The following is a 24,221-nucleotide window of genomic DNA, read 5'->3' as shown; positions in this document are numbered from 1 at the left end:
TGGTGAAGAGTGCCGGCGCTACTACTACACCTACTGTTCGCACCCGGTGCCTCTGTTCCACTACGACCCGGAGCTGAGGGCCTGCGTCCCGACCTCCGACGGCGGCACTCAGCTGTGCAACCACGGCTCCAACCGCTTCAACAGCTGGGAACACTGTCGCGAGAACTGTCTGAAACCAGACCGCGTCTCGGACAGGTGTCTGGAGAACACGCTCTTCTTACCATGTACAAGGTCAGTGGAAAGCACAATGAAAGCGGAGGAAGCAGTTTCTTTAAACTACTGGGTTCATTCGCAGTAGCAATAGCAGCTTTAGCACCGTTCAGCTCTATGCCAAGTCGCCATCGAGGTGGTAGCAGCGAATTCAATGAATTGGTCCGTAAGATATATGCAGAGCCGATAACATTGAAGAGGCCATAAACTACCTTTCCAAGTAATAATTGCATAACCTCAGTATCAAAGTTTGCCTCAGGAATCGATTGCCAGAAAAATTTCTCGAATCCGTCAAGAATGAGCGGAGGGTTTGTCATGCGCTTTAAGCGCTTTCTCTTCTCTCGTCCCGACGAGTGCACTGAAAGCTAAGCAGGGAGAGATGGCACAGGGATAGAAGTTTCGTCAACGTGCGCCATGACATAGAGTGTCAGTTATGAGACACGATTCCTCTCTTTCGTTTTTATTTTTGTTCGTCAGTGTGGCTCACTGAGTAAGGTTAACAGATCACTGCGCCAGCACGTGGTGGGAGACCTTGGCAAGAAGCGCATCTGTTCCAATCGCCGCACTTCATTTATGCCGGCTATTGGCTAATACCATGCTACCTGCTGTTCCACGTCAATCAGCGGGGGCCGGCAGCTCTGAAAAGATTGAGGGCGGGCATGTGTATGACACGAGGGCGCCTTAGGAAATGGCAACTTCGCGCTCCGCTTCTAAGCCCTCCTTGCCGCGCACAACTGCAAGATTTGGATGAATTGTACACAGCACAGTATGTTATCCGCAGGATGTCTTTTCTCACGAAACCCGAGTTTCCATGACCCCTTTAACCCTCTCATGCATTAAATCCAGAGGATAAAAAAAAAATTATATTTGGCCTAAAAGTATTGCTGGAGGCCACAAAGATCATGAAAAAACTTTATTTCAAGTAATCAAAAGCCTCTGTATAAGATTTCTGATGTGTCCCCGTATGAGGACAACATGTCGTAACCCGTATGAGTCTTTGGTATCAGTACACATGAAATATATCTAAAACACTGAAAGAAACAATTATATTTCAAACTGAAATGCTGACGATCGCTGTTGCATATTTAGCTTCATGTTCTCGAGGGAGTCCCTGCACCAGGGCTTGTTGAAGCCCCGTTAGCACCCACAGGCTCGCTGTCATCAATCTCTTCTTCTGAGCTGCTGGAAGTTCCAAGGTCGGTTAGTAGCTGCTCCCAACCATCCGCCTGGGAATCGTCATCAGAGTCAGATAAGCGGTCCAAGAGAGCATCGATTTCTTCCCTGGATAGTCCCCTCTTAGAAGACATTTTAGCAAAGTATCGTTTTTCCCACGGTCTACGGAAGTGCGAGACCTACACACATCCAAAAACGCCCGCAAAGCCGACCCAACCGCTCACGCAAAGCGCGGGAAAATACAAGCGCTTTCAGCTCAGCCCTGGCTTTCTGCGGGCGCGTTTTTATTTGGTGGCGCTGCAGATGAGTCTACACCTTTCATGCATAATGTCATCACTTGAGGACACTTGTTCTATTCCTTGTATAGAGCCCATAGCCGAGAGAAAAACGTCAACAAAAGGAGCAGGCATTATTCAAGAGTTGCTCTTTGAACACATATTTTTTATAGTTAAAAAGCACCATAGTCTGTCGAGGAATTATTATTTTTGTTTTTTACGAACATTCAGTGACCTCAGACAAGCCTACTCTCCGTAAGAACCTAGAGCTTCAAGAAGCATGAACAGCAAGCGCCATCTGTCAAACAAATTGGGAACATTGGCGGGTTCTCAATTGAGGACACCATGCGGCTAATGACTTGCTACAAGTAACTGGACGACTTCTGTACTAGGATAAATATCTGTCCTCATATGAGGCCCGTATGCATGAGAGGGTTAAGAAATCAGCAGTTGTATGCATAAATAACTGACTAGGACAGCTGAGCAAAATTCTTCGAGCGGATGCATTTCATACGCTTCAGTGAACAATATTCGCGAAGAGGTGGACAAAAAAATACGGTAGATCCCACGCACTGTGGCAATCGATCTAATGTGAAGCAGCTCGCAAAGAGCTGCTACATCGCCTTGTTTGTCTTTGAGACAAGTGAAGTTATTCGTGCCATGATACCTAGTTCACTATATATCGCATGTTTGACATGCATGAATACATGTAAAATCCGGTATATACCATGCTAATGATACCTATATTCTGGAATATACAACGCATGACCTGTCATTTATGTTCATCACGCACTAGTGTCTTGTCATACTAATTTTGGTATATATCCAGTTAACAAAACGTCCGGAAGCGCACCATGAGAGTTTCATGTAAATCAAGTCGTATATGACATGAATGTCATGATGTTCATGATACCACCTCACTTATATTCGACATGCAGTAGCATCGCGCAATACTAATATTGGTGTATATCAAGGAAGCCAAACAGCCGCGAGTACACCATGAGCGTGTCATGTAATCAGGTCGTACATGCGTACCACAGTTTTCATATTACCACCTGCCATTTAGGTTCGTCATAAGGTGACATCGCGCAATACCAATTTTGGTGTATATCAAGCGGAAGAAACGCCACGAGTGCACCGTGAGCATGGCATGCAAATCATGCCGTAAATTATATGCATATCACGATTCTCTAGCTATCACCTCGCATTTATATTTGCCACACAGACACGTCGCGCAATACTAATTTCGGTGTATATCAAGCGAGCGAAACGGCCACGAGTGCACCATCAGCATAGCATGCAAATAATGTCGCACATGACTTGCATGTCGCGAGTTTCCCGTTACCACCTCTGATTTACTTTCATCCGATACAGTCTCGTCGCGCAATACCAATTTTGGTGTATATCAAGCGAGCGAAATGGCCGCGAAAGCACCATGAGCATGGCATGTAAATCATGTCGTACATGACTTACATATCATGGTTTTCCCGTTACCACCTCTAATTTAAGTTCATCATACTGTCTTCCCGGACAATACCAATTTTGGTGTATATGAAGCGAACGAAATGACCGCGAGGGCGCCATGAGCGTTACATGTACACCCGTCGGCAAAATAATTCGGGACGGGCGAGCGACGATAAAACAGCATCGAGATAAAACAGCATCGCCGCGCCATCTGACGTGAAGAGTGCGCATGCGCGTCCTTTCAATTTCGCAGCCATATCTTTTTACTCGCTTGCAGCGGACCAGGTGATTACTTGTAGCGTTTTGCGCTAGGCGTCGCTTTCTTTGTTCAATCCGTGACGCCCTCAATTCGACGGGGGCATGCATAGTGGCGGTGAAGTGCACGCGGCTCGCTTCATAGGCAACGCAGAGCAGCCGAACTTTTCGTTTAACGCGCTGGTGTTAAAATCTCCCTTCGCAGAAATTCCGGTGTCGGTGTCTACGCAAGACTTGTGTTACGGCAAGTTGGTTCATACTTGATACGGACATACGAGCGCAATGGGACGGGGACATAGACAAGAGGCACACAGGATAGGCGCTCAACTTTCAGAGTTGAATGTTGAGCGCCTGTCCTGTGTGCCTCTTGTCTATGTCCCCGTCCCATAGCGCTCGTATGTCCGGTGCCTATCTATGTAAGCATCGTTGGCAGTGCAAGAAATATCAGCGCGTTCTGCGTGGCAAAAATGTGTTCGATGTTACGCGCACAGGCTTTCTTTTCCTCATGGCACGTTGAGGCTAATTATGGAGAAGGCGATGCCAACTAGGCCCGATCAGGTTATCGTGTTCTACTTTTGGAGGTGAAGCTCAAGCGTCCTTCTCGTTTTATCGTGGTTCGAACAGCTCCCACTTAGAGTACAAACAAGCAGGCAACTTCTACTCAATGATGAGCACTATGTTCGTTTGAGCTGTCACTAGCTTCCTTTAGTTGATCACTTCTGCCACGTGTTTTATTTTGTAACTTTCTGCAGCCACGCGGAACGCGTTGTGATTTACATGCTCTCAATAGAGGATATCGCAAGCTCTTAAGAAGCGTGATCACAGCAAATAGTTCCGAACATATGCATCGTTTGGTATCCTTTCCGAAAACTTGCCGATCAGTGTCTGAGTGTGACCACGTGATGCAACGATTTAACTTTTTCTGATGACAACTCAACACGGCATAGGCGATAAGTTTCGCCGTTGCTATTTCTCGCTCGCTCTCAGTTGCTTTCCTTTTTTGTTCTTTCAAGGACAACCCATGACCTTGCCGATTACAGCGAGCGTTTTTTTTTTTTCTTCTGGTCTATTCGCCTATTTTGTTGCTTGTGCAAGGTAATCTGCCTGCCACTTGTTGTAATATGTTAATAAACTGAAGCATTCTTTCGGCTCAACGCCTTTTCGTTTTCGGTGCCCTCGTTCGCGTTTCAGTATCACATGGTACGCTTCAACTGAAATTAACGTGCAGAGAAGTAATGATGTGTGTGGCACCGGTTTGCCACTGAGACAAGATATGCTGTCTCTTTAACCAGGGCATAGCGAGTCGCGTACACTTCACCGTGCCGCCGTCGATTTGAGCGCGTCACGGATTGAAGAAAGAAAGCGACGCCTAGCGCAAAATGCTACATGCAATCGCTGGTCCGCTGCAAGCGAGTAGAAAGATATGGCTGCGAGATTGAGAGGACGCGCATGCGCACTCTCCACGTCAGATGGCGCGGCGATGCAGTTTTTTTCTGATTGCGGTCGTCGCTCGCGCGTCCCGACTTATTTTGCCGACGGGTGTACATCATATCGTATATGACTTGCATGTCACGATTTTCCCGTTACCACCTCTGATTTACGTTCGTCATACTGTCTCGTCGCGCAATACCAGTTTTGGTGTATATCAAGCAAGCGAAATGGCCGCGAGTGCGCCATAAGCGCGGCATGTAAATCGTGTCGTACATGACATGCATGTCACGATTTTCATGTTACCATGTGTCACTTATGTTCGTCATACAGAGATGTCTCATTTCTGTATGACGTTTTGGTATGTATCGGTATGTATCGCAGTAAGACTGATAACTGGGCAAGTTGGTGTGTTTCAATATTTAAACTTTTTTAGCGCGCACAAAGGACAAAAACAAGTGCTCATGTGTCCCTTTCTTGTTGTCTTTTGTGCGCGCTAAAAAAAATTTAAATATGGGAATTTGGTATGTATCCTTTCATTTAAACGGCCACGAGTGCCCCGAGACCATGTAATGTAAATCATGCTGTGCATGATATGCGTGTCATGATTTACGCATTAGGACCTGTGACTTGTGTTCGTCATACACTAATGTTCCACCGTATCAATTTTGGTATATATCAAATTGGCGAAACGGCTTCAAGACTCCCAAGAACGTGGCATGTAAATCATGCTGTTCATGACATGCATGTCATAATTTTCATGTTATGACCTGTCATTTATGTTCTTAATACGGTTATGTTATGTCATACCAATTGTGGTTACATCCCATTAACGAAACGGCCAGGAGAGGTCGAAGTCGTAGGCGGCTAGATATGATAGATACACACTCAAAGTCGCAGAAGTTCACTAAGAAATGCTTTCCATTAATTAACATTCAATGATATTGCCACCACGCTTCTCTTTCTTACGTAACTAGTCCGTTGCACATGTAGTCGCTGCCTTGCGCATGCCACGCCTTAACATCTGGGACCTCCCAGATTATTTTAGAATATTCTTATAGGCTTGAGCGCGAAAACGCGAACAGCTGAGATTATTCTCAATCTAAAGCGGCCACCAGCGATAAGGCTCGAATGTTGGATGCCGCATCTATAAATGCCGACGCGCCTTGCTGCAGGTCCGTTCTTAAATGAGAAGCATTTCTTAGCGAACCTCTGCGACTTTGAGCGTATCTATCTATCTATCTATCTATCTATCTATCTATCTATCTATCTATCTATCTATCTATCTATCTATCTATCTATCTATCTATCTATCTATCTATCTATCTATCTATCTATGCGCGTCTACGACACCGGCCGTTTCGCTTATGGCATGTATACCAAAATTGGTATGACATAACATGACCACATCACGAACATAAATGACAGGTCATAACATGAAAATTATGATATAACGAGTGTGTACGTGCACGGTCTACGGAACCAGTGGAAGAAACACCGCGGCAACAAGAACGGCGGGAAGAAGGACGATGGAGAGGGGGACACCACCAGAAAAAGTCGCTAGCTTCGGAGCCGGCCGAACAGTCACCCCTGAGGAAGGGACCGAATCTGTCCCGAAACGTCGGGTCAGTTTATAGTTTTTAAAGTTTAACTTTAGCAACTTCGGAATATAAGTGCCTCGAGAGTTTTTTTTTTATTTTTCGTATGAATTTTTACCCAGCCAGACAGATCTCTGTCGAATATGTTCACATGTCATGAAAAACATAATATACATGCCACGTTCTTGGGAGTCTCGCGGCCGTTTCGTTAATTTGATATATAGCAAAAGTGGCATGGCGTGACAATAGTGTATGACGAATACAAGTGACAGGTCCTAATGTGAAAATCATGACACGCATGTCATGTACAATATAATTTGCATTACGTGGTCTCGTGGCGCTCGTGGCCGTTTAAATGAAATAATAATATCAGGGGTTTTACGTCCCAAAACCACGATATGATTACCAGAGGTGGTAACGTGAAAATCATGACATGCAAGTCATGTACGACATTATTTACATCCCACGCTCATGGTGCCCTCGCGGCCATTTCGCTTCCTTGATATAACCAAAATTGGTATTGCGCGACGAGACTGTATGATGAACGTAAATCAGAGGTGGTAACAGGATTCTTTCAGAAGCCACGGATGTGGCTATTTCGCGCAAAGAAATCACAAGGGGGGGGGAGGGTTAAGGGGAGCGCAAGGGGAGCCCCTTGTGATTTGTTTGCGCGAAATAGCCACATCCGTGGCTTCTGAAAGAACATGAACCGACTAGCCCAACAACGTGTGCTTCTGGTAACAGGAAAATGATGATATGCAAGTCATGTACAACATGATTTACATGCCACGATCATTGTCCGATCGCTGCCGTTTCGCTCGCGTGATATGCACGAAAATTGGTATTGCGTGACGCGACTGTATGATGAACGTAAATCAGAGGAGGAAACATGAATATCATGACATGCAAGTCATGGACGACATGATTTACATGCTATGCTCATGGTGCAGTCGCGGCCGTTTCGTTCGCTTGATATACACCGAAATTGGTATTGCGTAAAGTGACTGTAACAAACAGGTGATAACTTGAAAATCATGATATGCGTATATCTTACGGCATGATTTACATGTCACGCTCCCGGTGCACTCGTGGCGTTTCTCCCGCTTGATATACAACAAAATTGGTATTGCGCGATGTGACTTTATTACGAACCTAAATGACAGGTGGTAACATGAAAACTATGACAGGCATGTACGACATGATTACATGAAACGCTCATGGTGTACTCGCGGCCGTTTGGCTTGATTGATATACACCAATATCAGTATTGCGCGAATGTACTGTATGACGAATATAAATGAGAGGTGAAGGAAAGAAGGTGACCTTTCAGGGCTCTTTTTTCTTTGTTAGACACAATATTATGAGAACAAACAAAGAATGATGCCTAGGAAAGTATAGGAGATGTTATATGTAGTAATTAGCATATAAAGGTGAAGAAATTAAAGTGGACGAAAAGATAACTTGCCGCCGGCAGGGACCAAACCTGCGACCTTCGAATAACGCGTCCGGTGCTCTACCACTGAGCTACGGCGGCGGTCATCCTCCCGTCCACTTGTTGGTGTATATATCTGCATATAAACCCAGGAGTGTTAGTCAGCGCCGATCGCAGCCATGGCGGCGAGTGTGGGACACTGTTTTTCTGCCTGTTGGCGTCACGTAACACGTGATCTTTCTACGAGCTGGCAGCTGACCAATAATCCCTCGCATACTACCTGAAGGCATCAAGTCTGCCAGAACGACACCCTCGTTATAAATGAACGAAAGAATGTGACTTTTCAAGCGCTCGTATTTTCTTCGTTAGACACAATATTATGAGAAATAAGAAAAAATAATGCCAAGGAATGTATAGGAGATGGTATTTGTAGTAATTAGGATACATAGGTTAAGCAAGTAAAGTGGACGAAAAGATAACTTGCCGCCGGCAGGGACCTTGAAAAGTCACCTTCTTTCCTTCCTTTATAGCGAGTGTCTCGTTCTGGCAGACTTGATGCCTTCAGGCAGTATGCGAGAGATTATTGGTCAGCTGCCAGCTCGTAAATAAATCGTGTTACGTCACGCGAGCACGCAGAAAAAGTGTTCCACACTCGCCGCCATGGCTGCGATCGGCGCTGAATAACACTCCTAGGTTTAAATGCACATGTATACCCAAACAAGTGGACGGGAGGATGAACGCCGCCGTAACTCAGTGGTGGAACATCGGACGCGTTATTCGCAGGTCGCAGGTTCGGTCCCTGCCAGCGGCAAGTTATCTTTTCGTCCTTTTTACTTTCTTCACATTTATAACCTGATTACAACCCATAACATCTCCTATACTTTCCTTGGCATTATTGTCTGTTAGTTCTCATAATAAATGGGAGGTGGTATAATGAACATCATGACATGCATATCATACACGACATGATTTACATGACACTCTCATGTTGTGCTTCAGGCCGTGTTGTTAACTGGATACATACCAAAATTAGTATGGCATGACACGAGTGCGTGATGAACATAAATGACAGGTCATACATTGTATATTCCAGAGTATAGGTTTCGTTAGGATGGTATATACTGGATTGTACATGCATTCGTGCATGTCAAGCGTGGCCCCGCCACGGTGGTCTAGTGGTTATGGCGCTCGACTGCTGACCCGAAGGTCGCGGGATCGAATCCTGGCTGCGGTGGCTGCATTTTCGACGGAGGCGAAAATGTCTGAGGCCCGTGTACTTAGATTTAGGTGCACGTTAAAGAACCCCAGGTGGTCAAAATTTACGGAGCCCTCCACTACGGCGTCTCTCATAACCATATGGTGGTTTTGGGACGTTAAACGCGGATATTATTATTATATCAAGCGCGCGATATATAGGGAGCTAGATACCATGACATGAATGGCTTCACTTGTCTAAAAGACAAACAAGGCGATGTAGCAGCTCTCGGCGGGCTGCTTTCCATTACATCGGTTTCCGCAGTGCGTGGGATCTGCCGTATATTTTATCGACGGCGACGCTGTGTTCGCCGCTATCAGTGTACAGTGTGTATTGCTGCACTTTGACTTTCAGTTTCCCGGCCACGCGTTAAGCAAAAAAAAAAAAAGTTTCATTTTGGACACGGGGACTGCGGCCTTCGTCGACGTCACGACCCGTGACATCTGGTGAGGTGCTGCTTCCTGATCCGGACGCCACCGTATGCGATCCGAGTGCGATATAATGTGAACCGTGTGACGAAACATTCCACGCAAATGGCGCATTCGTATACACGACGGCGTAGACACCGCTGCGGACTGGGCTCAATGACATCGCCCTTATACTGCATAAATAGACGTCAGACTCTGGAGCTTCGCAAGACGCGTGGCGCCACCTGTCAGAGCAATACTGGGTAGTAAAAAGACCGACTCCCTTGCACACTTTCCTGTGGGACCAGCTCCCACTAGCGAGTGCGAAACAACAATTGAGCTTAATATTGCATGTGTTTGCGCATTTACACTCAGAAAGAAAGCAGTGAATTTCTCCGCTCGTCGGACGCGCCACCGAACCGTCATGAAGTACTTACTGGATCACTCGCCAGAACGACGGCGAAAACAGCAGCAGACAAGACCGCTCCGCACGCTACGAAGAAACGCCACTATCGATGCTACTGTTGCGGTGTGAATTGCCGCGGACGTAAAGGACTGAATAACGACGTTCAGTTTTACCGATTTCCATGTTTGTCGTACGAAGAAAAAGCGAGAGCCCTGATGCGGGCCGTTGCGAGCGTGTTGGGTAAGCGAAGTACCCGCGTTCTCCACAGCCGGTCGCATGAGAAAGTGTGATAATTGGCTCTGCTGTTGTTTTGCGTATAGCCCTGACGGAGAACCGTGGTAACGCAAGCCGCGATATCCTATAATCAGTGAGTAGTCACCACATAGCATCGCGCACGTAAGTTTTGAAGGCTCAGAGTTCCGGTTCTAAGACGTGCTTCATGCAAGTAAATCGCAAAATGTTGGTCGTGACTACATTCAGGTTTGTTTTGCCCGTGGCCTCCGCGATTGCCGTAGCTATCTCGGAGGCCACGGTTTTACCTTTGGTTGTGCGCCGCGAAAGCGGACACGCACGTATATACAATTTGCAGTATATTTTCGGGAAACCGCGCCTCGACACCAACGAAAGAAGGGGGGTTCTATCGTGGCCTATGCACATTCGCTTGCGGGCGGCTCTCTTTGTACTACCCAGTTAGCGCCAGGGCTGCGATGAGGGCGCTGGTGGCGCTGTTTTGCGCAGCGCCGCCTGGCCAGAGTCTGGCGTCTATAAGAAGCCACAGCGCATGCGGACGGAATTCTGGCCCTAGAAGTAAACCCTCGCTTCGTCGCGTTGACGCATGTGACTTATCCCTTTAATAGGGAGGGCAATCGCCGGGCAGATTCCAAGGGCTGACACATCGGCCCCCCGAAACGCACCACGAAAGCGCGGACAATTTAGAGTTCAATTTCAATTTTTTTTTCAATTTCAAAATTTGTTTTATTGTATTCTTGTACAAGGAACAAGAAACAAAAGGATGTTGGGGCTAAAGGTATATAGCCTGACAGAGGACCCAACACCCTTGTACACAGTTCGTACAGCAAAATAAAAAAAACAAATAAAAAATACAGCTTTCGCGGCATCCAGACCATCATGAACAAAAGAAGCAATAGAGAAAAAAATAGCTGACAAAAAATGTCATGTTACATTGAATCTGTCTGACTATACAAATCTTGTACATAACATAATCCCTCAGGAAAGAATTAGACTATAACATTAGAGGCATGTGATGCATGACGTTTTTATAGTTTATACAATACATGCAGTACAAAAATTCCAACTCCTAACTACTATCATTGCTAGCATCAGTATTTTTTTATGATCCATCAAACAGTATGTTTTCCTGCATTAGCACTTCTTTAACGTGTACCTTGAATGATTTTTCTGTACAATCAAAATTAGGCTTATGTTCTAATTTGTTTAATATGCAAGTTGTTTGATAGGTAAATGTTAGTTTACCATAATTTGTTCGCGTTCGTTGTGGACGGCGTAGGTTTTGGCGGATAGGATAAGTGTGATTTCTAGCTCCTTCGTTGGGCTCATACAATTTTTTTCTGTATATGATTTGTAATATTTTCATATAATAGACTTGATCAGCACGAAGCATATGATATCTTTCAAATAAAGGTGCTGTCCTCAAGTTTGCGTAATTTCCTTGGTGTTTACAGTAGAGGCGGAGAACTCTTTTTTGTAGAAGTACAAGTTTCTTGTAGTTAGTTTTGGTAGTTGTTCCCCACACGAGAGCTCCATAGCACAACTTAGAATAAAAAGGGCCATTGTATAGCTGTTGTTTCAGCCATAGGGGAATCAGTTTAGAAATTCTGTACATAATACCAATACTTTTTGATAGGTCTACACATAGTTGGCTAATATGCGCTTTCCAGCTTAACTCTTCAGTAAACGTCACTCCAAGAAACTTCTGGTTTGTCACTTGCTGCAGTTTCATTCCTGCATAAGTGATGGTTATTTCCTCATCGATGGGTGTATTGCGTGACCTGAAAATAATGTATTTTTTTTTTTCGGCGTTTAATTGCAATTTATTTTGATTCATCCAGCAAGCCAGTGATACAAGGTAGTGATTCACACTGTGTTCTAATTCATTCAGGTCCCGTGATTTAAAAAATAGATTGGTGTCGTCAGCATTCATTATTAGTTCTGGTGAATCAGGTATATTAACTGTATCGTTTACGAAAATTATGAATAATAGCGGACCTAGCTTGGAGCCCTGAGGGACGCCTCGTTCAAGCGTTAAATAACTAGACGAAACATCCTGCATACGTACGAACTGTTGACGGTTATTTAAGTAGCTTACCAGCAACCGACTTGCAACACCCCTTATTCCGTACTTCTCTAATTTCTGTAACAAGATTTTGTGATCTATAGAATCAAATGCCTTCTTTAGGTCTAAAAATAGACCAAGCGTATAGTTTTTGTCTTCAATATTGGTTATAATTGTATCTTTGATATATAAAAGTGCTTGTTCTGTGGATTTATTCTTTTGGAAGCCATACTGACTCTTTGTAATTACTCTGCGGGCGTTAAAGAATGTAACTAATCTGACGTAAATTATATCTTCGAATATTTTTGAGAACACAGTTAAGATAGATATTGCTCTGTAATTACTAAATTGTCCATTATCTCCCCCTTTGTGTATTGGTGTAACTCGGGCTATTTTCAATTCTTCGGGGAAAATTCCATCAGTTAATGTTAAATTTAGTAAATATGCTAGCACTTCGCTAATCTCATGCGCGACATGTATTACTGCATTCGAAGTAATTTCGTCTATACCCGCAGTTACATTTCGTTTTAGCTTTTTTATTACTGCTACTACTTCGTAGGGATCTGTTGGTCTCAAGAAAATAGTTTCACTGACCTCGGCTATGACTTCATTATCATTTCTACTGCTTTCTCCACCACGTGGATAAGCCCCCGCTTTTATAAAATATCTGTTCATATCGTCAACTAATTTTATGTTTTGTGCTGTCGTCAGGGCAGTGTGGAATTGGTCACTTTTTGATCTTCCTGCTAGGTTGTTAACTGGAAGTTGGTCCTGTTAGTGCGCCAGCGAACGCCGGTTGTGGTCCAAACACCGAGTGAGAGCCAAGAGTTGATAACACAAACAAAATGTTTTCTCAGTTAAGGCAGTACAAGCATCACCCAGACATGCACACTCGGCTGGTATCAACTCCAACTCTCAATACAACTTAGATGTTGTCTGACACAATGGGAACAAACAGATCACGTGCTACAAATGCAATCTCATGCATTACAAACTATTCAACAACAGTTAAAGTCCTGAATATTCAACAACGTATCCAGTCCACAATTCTTGGACGTAACTTGAATGCTTCTCTTCCAGGAAACATTCACGCAAACTCCAGCTCTGATCGTCTTTGTTCGCTTCCGTCGTTGGTCCCGAATGTTTCTCTTCCAGGAAACACTCCCGTAACTTGTCACTGCTCACACGGCGTCATCATCTGATTCTTCCAGATCGACTATCTACGGATCGCACAACATCAAAAACCCGTATTCTTTGGCGGACGGAACCACACTCAACATAACTTCACCATCTCCGGACCGACTGACTCCTCATTGGTCGCCGGTGCACGCCTATATCCCCTCTCCCCCGGGTTCCAGAAGCGTCGGGAGCGTTCTTCGGCGTGCAGCACAGCCAAAGCTAGGGAAGGGCTAGATTCTCGTCGGTTCCAATCGCGGTGGTGTCACTCGCTGTCGCATCATGCTTTCCTTCGCGATATTTCCAGACTTTGCTGGGCGTTTGATCGGTGACTGTCGGTTGGGTTGAGGAGGCGCGCTCGTGGCGTCTTTTGATACTTGTTTTTTTTCGTTGCGGGCGTTTGTTGAGCGAACGGCTGGCGCCGTGCTTTCCCGCTGCTGTCTGAAGGCGGCCGAGCGCGCGCCTTGTTAACGCGCTCGTGTGTGACAACGCACCATCCCAATTCTGAGGCACCTAGCAGGCGAACCATTTCTTTTACCAGAACGGAGAAATACGTGGGCAGTTAAATGCCTGAGCACTTAACAGTCAGTACGGGGGAGTCGCGAATGAAGCTCTTCACCGACGACGTCGTTTGGCTGACTGGCCGCCTCACCTTCCGTCGACGAAAACGAGGCTTCGCTCTCCGACGGCGCGCGCTGAAACAGTAGACGCGCGAGCTCGAAGCATATCGCGCTCCGCTTGGTTGAAGTCGCTGAAATGTAAACCCGTTTCCCTTGCGAGGTCTTCGTTGCAAGGTTCAGCGGGTTCAGCCAGCGTCTGCACCGCTATCCATCGCGGTCATGATCACGGAAAACACGGCAGCCGCCATGAACGAGCGGCAGCGGCCGCTTACGTATGCGTTTACGTATCATGGCGCCCTCTGATTTGCAGAGAGCATTGAGATCAGTAATAATAATAATATCTGGGGTTTAACGTCCCAAAAGCACGATATGATTATGAGAGACGCCGTAGTGGAGGGCTGCGGAAATTTCGACCACCTGGGGTTCTTGAACGTGCACCTAAATGCAAGTACGCGGGCCTCAAACATTTTCGCCTCCATCGAAAATGCAGCCGCAGCGGCCGGGATTTGATCCCGCGACCTTCGGATCAGCAGTCGAGCGCCATAACCACTAGACCGCCGTGGCGGTGCGGTCTTGACAGCTATAGCAGAAGTTCTGCTGCAAAAGGTTAAAAGGCCGGCGAATACATGTCCAGAATCAATTGATTCCCAGCGGAAAAGTGTTGTAGTGATGCCTTATCTACATATGGTGTCCCACAATGTGAATAAAGTCTCTATGAGACAGGGCGTAGATGTTGTGTTTTCGGCGCCTCTCAAACTTTCTGCGCTGTGTGCACGTGTTGCTCGCGGAAACACTAGTACTCCGGTTTGTTCTATTCGGCATAGAATCAAGTAAACCTACCTGCGCCAAAGGTGTTGTGTATGCGATCCCGCTAACATGTGAAAAAGTCCACATCGGCCAAACTAGCTGTAGCATACCCGCGGCCCGCGAGCGGGAGCAGTTACGAGGCCGAGACTGCTCGAACACAAAAAGCCTTTATTTGGGGGCGTGTGTTTGCTTTTATCCCCGAGGTAGAATGAAGGGGGGAGAGGAGAGGAGGACAGAAGAACAATACTGCCGCGCCCACTTCTTGTCTTGTTTTGATGTATTCGGGTTTGACCGGCAGGGGCGGTTATCAACGCTCGACGCTGTCCGCGAAGTAGTGTTCTAGAAGCGTCGCGATTGTAGTAGATCGGTTTGTTAAGATTGCGCCCCGCACGCGAATGTTCCAGTTTTGTATAGAGATAACGCCGCCACCAGCGATATTGCTGGAAAGTTCGATAGCGCCTGTATAAAAGCCGACGCGCTTGATCGCTTGTCAGTTGATCGACGGACGACGCCCTGTTCGCCGCTATCATTGTACAGCGTGCATTGCTGTAGTTCTAGTTCTCATTTTCCGGCCACAAGTTCGGCCAAATAAACAGTTTCATTCTACAAACGCCGACTGCTGTGTTCGTCGACGTCACGACCACGTGACATCTGGTGGAGGTGCTGCTTCTTCCATGATCCGGACGCCCCCGCGAAGCGCTGACCCAAGCCCAAGCCGCGAGGAGGACGACGGCAAAGAAAACCCGGATCGTCGAACAAGCCGCAGGCAGAAGGGACTGCAGCCAGAGTACGGGCTCCTTCCCGAAAACACCAGGCAGCCTCAGGTCCCAACACCGACCGCAGCGACGATGCCCGACCCCGTGCAGCCTGCGCCGGTACTTCTCCGGCAGCCCAAGGAGCCGCCAACTTTCCGCGGGTCGTCATTCGAAGACCCGGAAACCTGGCTCGAGACCTTCGAAAGGGTCTCAGCGTTCAACAACTGGGACTCCGAGGACAAGCTGTGCCACGTCTACTTTTACCTGGAAGATGCAGCAAGGACCTGGTTCGAGAATCGGGAGTCCACTCTTCGAACCTGGGACGCCTTTCGCAGCGCTTTCCTGGAGACGTTCACAAGCGTCGTCCGAAAGGAAAGGGCCGCAGCCTTGCTGGAGACACGGGTCCAACTTCCAAATGAAAGCGTGGCCATCTTTGCAGAGGAAATGACCTGGCTATTTCGCCACGCTGACCCTGCCATGCCCGAGGACAAGAAAGTCCGCTTCCTCATGCGAGGAGTAAAGGAACAGCTCTTCGCTGGACTTATGAGGAATCCGCCGAATACCGTCGAAGAATTTGTCTCCGAAGCAACAACAATCGAGAAAACGCTTGAGATGCGAACACGGCATTACAACCGCAGCTTCTCGACCACAAGCTACGCCGACGTTCAAGCACTAGGATCCGCCGACCTGCGTGAGACGATTCGAGCAATCGTGCAAGAGGAGCTGCGAAAAATTCTACCTTCGTCGCAACCTCAAGTGGATTCCATCGCCGACGTCGTGTGCCAGGAGATCCAGCATTCACTCGGTGCGCCTCAGCCAGCAGAGCCGCAGCCGCAAGCTATGAGCTATGCTGCTGCAGCCCGCCGTCATGCTCCTCCTCCACGCCCACGCCAAGACGACACACCGCCGCAGTACCGTCGCCAGACGCCGCCAGCGACGCCCTACCGTCCACCTGTCGGCCAGACGCCGCCGCCGCCACCGACGCCCTACCGCCCACCTGTCGGCCAGCGCTACACCCCGAGGAAGACCGATGTCTGGCGTGCCCCTGACAACCGCCCGCTCTGCTACCACTGCGGGGAGGCCGGCCACACGTACCGCCGCTGCCAGTACCGTCAGATGGGGCTACGCGGATTCCCCGTCAACGCGCCGCGCCCGCAGCCAGGCGAACGGCCTCGCGACATCGACGACTACCTCACAGGCACACAGTGGCAAGAACGACGACCTTCCCGCTCACCGTCGCCCGGCCGCTACATGTCACCGCACCGCCGGCAGTACACTGGCCCAAACCGGGGCCGGTCGCCTAGCCCGTATCCGGAAAACTAAGGGCAGCAACCGATGGAGGTGCGGTTGCTGAACGACGAAATGCTGAAGATCCTCCGCCGTCGACGACGACACCGCGACGAAGTTCCGAGCCCCCGCCGCACGCCGAACGACGTCGACGTCCCGAAGACGAAACTTTGCGACCGGAAGCAGACCTGACGACGCAACGCGGCAGCAGCGGTGCAAACCGACGTAGCCGTGACCCGACGCCGCGACGTAACCGCAACGCAAGACGGCGGACTAGCGACCTCGACGTTCTGATCGACGGCCACAGCGTCACCGCTCTCGTCGATACTGGAGCCGACTATTCCGTCATCAGTGGGCCGTTCGCAGCAAAGTTGAAGAAAGTTAGGACTGCTTGGGAAGGCCCCGAGGTCCGTACCGCTGGAGGCCATCTAATAACGCCGATTGGTGTCTGCACGGCGAGAGTCACTATCAACAACCGGACTTATCCTGCGAGCTTTGTAATCCTACAAAACTGCTCCCGGGATGTGATACTTGGAATGGACTTCCTAAGTGACCACGGCGCCGTCATCGACTTAAGAACCAAGTCGATAACCCTATCGTCGGAGAAAGCGGCACCACCGGATACGAACCCATGTCAACATGCCCTGAACGTGCTCGAGGATCAAGTCACGATTCCTCCTAGATCCAGCATCATAATTCCCGTCGGCACCGAAACGGCTGAATGCATCGAAGGTGTCATCGAGAGCGATCAGGGTTTGCTGCTAGACCGTGACATTTGCGTCGCAAGAGGCATTGCTCGGCTGTATGAAGGGAAAGGAAGCGTGATGCTAACGAATTTCAGCCAGGAATACAGACACCTGAGCAGGGGCACGACGATTGCATACATCGAAGAAATCTTGGCCGTCAGCGATGCGTTTGCCTTTTCAGATTCTGACGAAGCTACGACGACGATCCCTGAGCCACCCTTCGACGTAAACCCAAGTCTTCCCGCTCGCCAACAGCAACAGCTTCGACGCCTTCTGCAGGAATACAGGGACTGTTTCTCGTCGTCGTCGCGGGTCCGACAAACGCCCCTTGCTAAGCACCGCATCATAACAAAAGAAAATGCTCGACCACTCCGTCAGAGTCCCTACCGGGTTTCGACGCGGGAACGGGAGGCCGTTAAGAAACAAGTCGATGAAATGCTACGCGACGACATCATCCAGCCGTCCAACAGCCCGTGGGCGTCTCCCGTGGTGTTAGTGAAGAAGAAGGATGGGACCCTACGTTTCTGCGTCGATTATCGTCGCCTGAACAAAATCACAAAGAAGGACGTATACCCTCTCCCACGGATAGACGACACCCTGGATCGACTCCACAACGCGAATTACTTTTCGTCGATGGACCTCAAGACCGGCTACTGGCAAATTGAAGTCGACGAGAGAGACCGAGAAAAGACCGCCTTTATAACGCCGGACGGCCTGTCCGAGTTCAAGGTCATGCCCTTCGGTCTTTGCTTGGCACCTGCGACTTTCCAACGAGTCATGGATACTGTATTAGCTGGCTTGAAGTGGCAGACTTGCCTTGTTTACTTGGACGACGTCGTTGTGTATTCCTCGAACTTCGACGAACACCTCCAGCGACTTCAATCCGTGCTTCAAGCAATCAAAACTCCGGGCTCACCCTGAAGCCAGAAAAGTGCCGCTTCGCTACGAGGAGCTCTTGTTTCTGGGTCACGTGATCAACAAGACTGGAGTGCTCCCAGACCCGCAGAAAACAGCTGCCATCGCAGCCTTCCCGCCACCCACCGACAAGAAGGCCGTGCGCCGATTTCTCGGCTTGTGCGCCTATAACAGACGCTTTGTCAAAGACTTTTCACGGATCGCCGAGCCACTAACGCAGCTCACGAAGACCGACGTCGAATTCAGGTGGCAAACAGCGCAAGTCGAAGCATTTCATGAACTGAAACGACGCCTGCAGACACCTCCGATACTTGCGCATTTCGACGAATACGCCGATACGGAGATTCACACCGATGCAAGCAGCATAGGACTCGGCGCCGTCCTTGTGCAGCGGGCGGGCGGACTGGAAAGGGTTATCAGTTATGCTAGCCGGTCGCTGTCTAAAGCCGAGGTCAACTATTCCACAACAGAAAAGGAGTGCCTCGCCATCATCTGGGCTACGTCAAAGTTTCGCCCCTATCTCTACGGCAGGCCCTTCAAAGTTGTGAGCGACCATCACGCCTTGTGTTGGCTAGCTAACTTGAAGGACCCTTCAGGTCGCCTCGCACGGTGGAGCCTGAGACTTCAAGAATTTGACATTACTGTCGTGTACAAGTCCGGAAGGAAACACTCCGACGCCGACTGCTTGTCTCGTGCCCCCGTCGACCCACCAACGCCCGACGACCAGGATGATGACAGCTTCTTGGGAGCCATAAGTACCGAAGACTTCGCCGAACGACAGCGAGCCGACCCTGAACTGAAGGGTCTAGTGGAATACCTAGAGGGCAGGACCATCGTTGTCCCAAAAGCATTCAGGCGAGGATTGGCATCATTTTCTTTGAAAAACAACGTCCTCGTAAAGAAGAACTTCTCTCCTGCCCGAGCCAGCTACCTTATCGTTGTACCTTCGGGACTGCGACCAGAAATTTTGCATGCCCTGCACGACGACCCGACGGCTGGACACCTCGGACTTTCCCGAACGCTCGCACGAGTACACAAAAAGTACTACTGGCCGCGCCTTGCCGCCGACGTCACTCGCTACGTAAGGACGTGCCGAGACTGTCAGCGACGGAAGACACCGCCCACAAGACCAGCAGGCTTCCTTCAGCCGATCGAGCCTCCTCGGCGACCATTCCAGCAGATCGGGATGGACCTCCTGGGGCCGTTCCCAACGTCGACTTGCGGAAATAAATGGATCGTCGTGGCTACCGACTACCTCACCCGCTACGCCGAAACAAAAGCCCTGCCCAAAGGCAGTGCCGCTGAGGTAGCCAAGTTCTTCGTTGAGAGCATCGTCCTTCGACACGGCGCCCCAGAGGTCCTCATCACCGACAGAGGTACGGCGTTCACGGCTGACCTAACTCAGGCGATATTGGAATACAGCCACACAAGCCATCGCCGCACCACCGCGTACCACCCACAGACCAACGGCCTCACCGAGCGTCTAAATAAGACCATCGCCGACATGTTGGCCATGTACGTCGACGTCGAACACAAGACGTGGGACGCCATCCTTCCGTACGTGACCTTCGCGTACAACACGGCCGTACAGGAAACGACGCAGATGACGCCATACAAGTTGGTCTACGGACGGAGCCCGGCAACGACGCTCGACGCCATGCTACCAAACGTGACCGACGAGGAAAACATCGACGTGACCACCTACCTACAGCGCGCCGAAGAAGCACGACAGCTCGCCCGCCTACGGATAAAGAACCAGCAGACGACTGACAGCCGCCGCTACAACCTTCGACGACGCCACATGGAATACCAACCCGGTGACCGTGTATGGGTATGGACGCCAATACGCCGACGAGGACTTAGTGAGAAGCTTCTTCGACGATACTTCGGACCGTACAGGGTACTTCGACGCCTCGGCGCACTCGATTATGAGGTTGCCCCTGACGGCATTACGAACTCTCAGCGGCGTCGTGCGCGACCTGAAGTCGTCCATGTCGTGCGCCTTAAGCCGTTTGTTGCGCGTTAGCGAGCCTGGGGACTCTATTTTTTCCTTCGTTATTGTAATTTATTTGTGTATGCACTTGTTTTGTTTTGTTTGTTTTTCTCTTCTATGTTCTTTCATAAGCATCGAGACGATGCTTTTTCAGAGGGGGGCAATGCCACGCCCACTTCTTGTCTTGTTTTGATGTATTCGGGTTTGACCGGCAGGGACGGTTATCAACGCTCGACGCTGTCCGCGAAGTAGTGTTCTAGAAGCGTCGCGATTGCAGTAGATCGGTTTGTTAAGATTGCGCCCCGCACGCGAATGTTCCAGTTTTGTATAGAGATAACGCCGCCACCAGCGATATTGCTGGAAAGTTCGACAGCGCCTGTATAAAAGCCGACGCGCTTGATCGCTTGTCAGTTGATCGACGGACGACGCCCTGTTCGCCGCTATCATTGTACAGCGTGCATTGCTGTAGTTCTAGTTCTCATTTTCCGGCCACAAGTTCGGCCAAATAAACAGTTTCATTCTACAAACGCCGACTGCTGTGTTCGTCGACGTCACGACCACGTGACAATACTGCGCATGCACAGTACTCAGGTGTGACGCAGCCAATACACTAGCCTATGTTTGAATGAACGAATGCGCGAGCCCCACACTTCGTTGAACACGTCAGACGGGGCTAATCTTCCCCACCATTGTCGGCTCTGTGGTTGTGTGCCGCTGTTTTCCAATGTTAAGATTCTGGGTGGACGTGGGGGCAAGGAGGAGCGCGATATCTTTGATGCATATCATATCCAGATGCACCGTGATGATTATGTTAGCACTACGTCCATTTCATTATTACAGAAGGAATGCGAGTTCTTCTCACTGTGGCGGTAGAACCTTCGCCGTCAAGTAGGCCGGCTTTTTTTGCTTTTTTTGCCTTTTTTCATGTTTTTTTTTTGGCTTTATGGTTTCTTTCGTCAACAGCGCATGCGCCGTGGTTCTTCTTGGAGGGGCTGTCAGCTCATAAAGCACAGTTGCTAGTCCAGTCGTTGTGTGTGTCACTTCTTTCCCTTCTCCGGCGTCTTCTTGACTGGCTTTTCCCTCAGCGTCATGTACCAACTGACCGACACTTCGACCTTATTGTAGAAAAACATCTTTGTTCCAAGCACCGGCGTGCAAAAAAAAAAAGGAGCTGTTTGAGAAGTGGGCTCGTCCGATACCGAGAGCTGATGCTGAAGAAGTGTCCGCGGCCTATGTTACAAGGAAGTGATTCTTTGCCTCAGTGAACCTTGCAAAGCAACTTGCCTCATCACCAAAGAAAATGAGACCCTAAATCTGCCGGCGAGTGCCTCTTGGCAGTGGGACCACGGAGGACTCCTTTATCCATCAGGCGCGCTGTAAGACTTGATTCATGCGGTTGAGAACAAGCTGACCACTTTTTTAGCACAGCTCGCCTCCACCTAGAGTCCGTTGCAGACACGTGGCAAAAGACCAGGCAAACGTCACAAGTCTGCTGCAGTGAGCATAGCATTAGGTTAACGCGATCTGTTGCATGCTTTTATTGCTTAACCAGGGTGCACTTCTTTTAAAAAGAAGTCAACCAAAAGGAGGAAGAAAAGAAAGCCAAGTGGGCTAAGCCCTGTGTTCTGTAGAGAACTTTTTTATTCCACAGTTCAAATAAACTTGCTTCGTATGCGTTTTCTTTTCAACAAATTTTCTTGCCCTCTGCCAACAAAACGTACACATGACGTTTTGACCAGAAGCCAGTGAATTGTAATGGGTCCAAGTACGAGGGCAGGCAGGTTTTTATAATAAGCATTGAAAATGACTTCAATATGTTGCAGCGATGCGTAATTGCAGTTGGTAAAATGGCAGGACATCAGCACAAAAAAAAAAAAGACACGGTGCTTAAATGTGGCGTGCCCGAAGTACCTCGAGCGATATTACTGGCGCGAGCAGTGTTACTCGGTATGCAACCTGCTACATGATAATGCATACGAACGCTAATTTTCTAAGAAGGGGATAAAGTCAACCCTTTATTAGTGCAATCACTGAGGAAAAACGATTAACGTTGGAAAGTGTAGCACGTATAATAAAGAGCTGAGACACGGCGTCGACAAGAGAAACTGTAATATGACAGAGTATAGAACTGTAAGCCTAGCCAGCGCAAACAGCAACAACGTTCAGCACGAGCCGCTCCTGCGTAGCGCTGACGATACGATTGTGTAGCTCTTCAGGGTGCACTTCTTCTTCATCACACACGCAATAAATAGCTCGAGCCATGTTCGTCCGACGCTGCTAGCAAGGCTGCGCTGAACGTCGTCTGCTCAACGCCACGCGCCCCTGCTTGAGCAGGGGCGCGCTCTTGCGGCATCGGTGCTCTTTGGGGACCGGTTTCCGAGGCCGCTTCTCACACCTCCCCATTAGAGCCACCTTATTTATGTAACTAGGCGCAACCGAAGTTTTTTTTAGTCTTTTAAACGGCGATAAAGCTTCGTATGCCGTGTAACTTTAGTTTTGATTGAAGCTTTCGGGTGACGTCTCACTCACATTCGCCGCTGCATGCTGCAATCGACATTTTTCTGCTTCATGGCTCTTTGCGCTGAAGTACGGCAGCAATGAGCTAAAAAAGAATGTGTATACAGGTGTCTCGTCATTGCAAGTCGAAGCACCGCGCGACCATGGCCTACGCTCTTTTCTTCGAGCTGCGAATCCGTCGAGTGAGCCTTGTGCCAGCGAACGGAGAAAGTAATCGTTATGCATTGTTGATAGGGCGTGACCAGTGAAACTCATGCACAAACAGGTGGAAATGTTAACTGTTATCAATCGGGCCAGCAGCACAGACAACGCTACACTAACACACGGCTTCACGCATCAAAACACAGCAGATGTTCCCTGACATAGCGCCAACATGGCGTAGCTGGCTTAGGTTGATAGATTAGGACTAATTACTACCGTCAAATATAGCGAGCGTCTCAGGATCTGACAACGTTCATTTTGTTCCATCATGTTGGAACCCATGCGGTTATAGGCTTCAATGCATGGGCCCTATGGGGAGCTCTTCCTCTAGAGTCAGTACATTAACTTTATGCAGGCTCCTGTCGTTTTTAAGGCAGCTTGATCTTGACAGTAGCGACACTGTCCTCCGCGCGCGCGTTTTCCCCCTCATTTCTCCTCGGATTTCTCCCCTCTCCGGGCCGGCGCGGCGCGCACGGCACGCTGAACCCTCCACTGGCAGTGCTGGCAGTATCGAAGATACATGTATCTTAGATACTTAGATACTCTTTGAGTATCATGTATCTGTATTGCGATACATCTCGCAAGATGAGTATCTGTATTTGTATTTCCGATACATTCAATAATATATCGTGTATCTTAAAATACAAGATACTGCTATAGAAACACCACCGTTCGAAACAATAAACCTCGGCTGAACGCAGCCTCTCAAGCTGAAATTGCTGCCACTAAGCCACCTGAACAAAACTAATGACAGTGAAATACTTTTATGTTTCATCTAGAATGCTCCAGCGAAGGCAGGCGATCAGGTCTCTGCGTGCAGCAGAGTCACGTGGTAGCGCTCGCGCAATCTCGACAAAAACAAGCGCGCGAACGTCTACGCTCAGCCGACCTTTTCTTTTCTGGATATTTTCTTCCTTTTTCGTTGTGTTGGTGCCATGACACATGCTCGTAGCCAATGCACTGTGCTGCGTACTCCGATTTGTGCGG

This window comes from Rhipicephalus sanguineus, chromosome 1 (assembly GCF_013339695.2).
Source record: "Rhipicephalus sanguineus isolate Rsan-2018 chromosome 1, BIME_Rsan_1.4, whole genome shotgun sequence".
NCBI lineage: Eukaryota > Metazoa > Arthropoda > Arachnida > Ixodida > Ixodidae > Rhipicephalus > Rhipicephalus sanguineus.
The sequence above is the reverse complement of the archived record's forward strand: the minus strand, read 5'-3'. Positions refer to the sequence as shown.